This window comes from Palaemon carinicauda, chromosome 34 (assembly GCF_036898095.1).
Source record: "Palaemon carinicauda isolate YSFRI2023 chromosome 34, ASM3689809v2, whole genome shotgun sequence".
In the NCBI taxonomy this organism is placed as follows: Eukaryota; Metazoa; Arthropoda; class Malacostraca; order Decapoda; family Palaemonidae; genus Palaemon; species Palaemon carinicauda.
Genome location: NC_090758.1, coordinates 17,225,421 through 17,227,920, shown reverse-complemented (window position 1 = coordinate 17,227,920; position 2,500 = coordinate 17,225,421).

Genomic DNA, 2,500 nt, shown 5'->3' with positions numbered 1-2,500 from the left:
TCTAAAGAAATGAAAGTAATTAAAAGCAATAGGCTCTATCCTTTCCAAAAAGGCTTAATTATATCGTGCAATTCTCTAATGAAGCTGCTGAAAATGGTCAAAGCTAAATTTGATACATCATATATTCTTACTTATAGGCTAAATCAAGATGGTCTTGAACACTTTTTTGGCTGCATAAGACAGATGGGTGCATGCCATCAACACCCATCACCCGTTGCAGAGCCCACATTCTAGGAAAAGACAGCAAACTGTTAGGATCAATCTGCAACGTTGAAAGTTGCAATAGTGATATGATGACGTCAGGCTCATTTTCCAGTTTTCCTGTTGAACAAAGCGCATCCTTTGTAGATGAAGAAACTTCTATTCAAAAAGAGCTGAGTCTATCGGCAATGGTGTTTTGTTTGCCAGGAGAATTTGTTAATGATTTGCAAAATGATGAATATGTAGAATTTGACACTGAAAAAGAAGCATTAGGGAAAGCGATGGAAGATGGAGGCTTACAATACGTAGGTGGTTAGATAGCTTGTAAGTTTCCGGAATATGAATTCCTTGGAACTGTAGCGACGAAGGGAGATGGCACGTGGATTGGTGCCATAAGTGCAAGAGATGGAAAACTAAAGCAACCAAGCGAAGAATTTTTGGTGCATTTAAAAACAATGGAAAAAATGTTTCTTTGTCATCATGGGGAAAAGTATCTAAAACATGGAAAAGGAGCAACGGAAAAATTGACTGATTAAATTAGCGAGTGTTTTAAAAGCAATGATATCCCATTACCATACGAAGTGATTAAATTTTTTGTTAGATGTCGTATATTTTTTAGAATTCGTGTCTTAAATAGAAATATTAGTTCATCAAGAAAAGCGCAGAATAAAATGAAAAAGCTCGCAATTTTATATAGAACATAACTGAAATATATATATTGTGTATATATCATTATTTATTTTATGAATTTAAACTGTCTGTTGCTCGACAAATTTCAGTTATTTACATCATCAGATATTTGTTTGGTTGTTTGAGTGTAATAAAGTTATATATTTGTGATCTTACTTTTATTATCCCAAAAGAATAAAATATGAATCTTCGAAAAGATTGAAAAATACAAAGCAGAAAGCATGGTTCCTTTATTTTCTTATGGAAGTTCTACAGCTTACTCAGCCACGGTTAAGTCTGAGTGACGTCATCGCTCTGAGCGACCCGACTCCCATCATCCGGCTACCTGCACACTAAGGTGGCCTGAGAAGACCTCTTATATCTATAGACCTTGTATATATATATATATATATATATATATATATATATATATATATAGATATATATAGATATATATATATATATATATAAATAAATATAGATATATACATATATATATATATATATATATATATATATATATATATATATATATATATATATATATATATATATATATGTGTGTGTGTGTGTATGTGTATGTATATATTCATATATATATACAAATGAATATATATATATATATATGTATATATATATATATATATATATATATATATATATATATATATATATATATATATATATATATATATATATATGCGTATATATATATATCTATATGTATCTATATATATCATATATATATATATATATATATATATATATATATATATATATATATATATATTTATATTACATATGTACAGATACACACACACACACACACACATATATATATATATATATATATATATATATATATATATATGTACATGTATATATATATATATATATATATATATATATATATATATATATATATATATATATATATATATATATGCATATATATAAATATTAATACATTTACATATATATACGAATATATATATATATATATATATATATATATATATATATATATATATATATATATATATATATATATATATATATATGTATGTATGTATTTATATATACATATATATATATATATTTGAACGAACATATATATATCTATATATATGAATATAAGAGTGGCAAATGGAAGAGTAGTAGAAAGGGCATTAATGGATTATGTGTTGATAACTAAAAGAATGTTTGGAAGTTTGAAAGACGTGCACGTGTTTAGGGGTATGGCTAACGGTATGTCTGATCATTTTTTGGTGGAAGGAAAATTAGTTGTAGCAAAAGAGTGGGGGAATAGAGTAGGTGGATGTAAAAGGGAGCTAGTGAGGGTTGAAGAGCTAATAAAACCGGGGGTAAAAAGTAAATATCAGGAAAGGTTGAAAATAGCATATGACGAGGTGAGAGTAAGAGAAACTGGTAATTTAGAGGAGGAGTGGAAGTTAGCAAAAGAAAATTTTGTTGGGATTGCAAGTGATGTATGTGGCAAGAAGGTTGTTGGAGGCAGCATGAGGATGGGCAGTGAATGGTGGAATGAAGGAGTGAAGGTAAAAGTGGAAGAGAAAAAGAGGGCTTTTGAAGAATGGCTGCAGAGTAATAGTATAGAGAAGTATGAAAAATA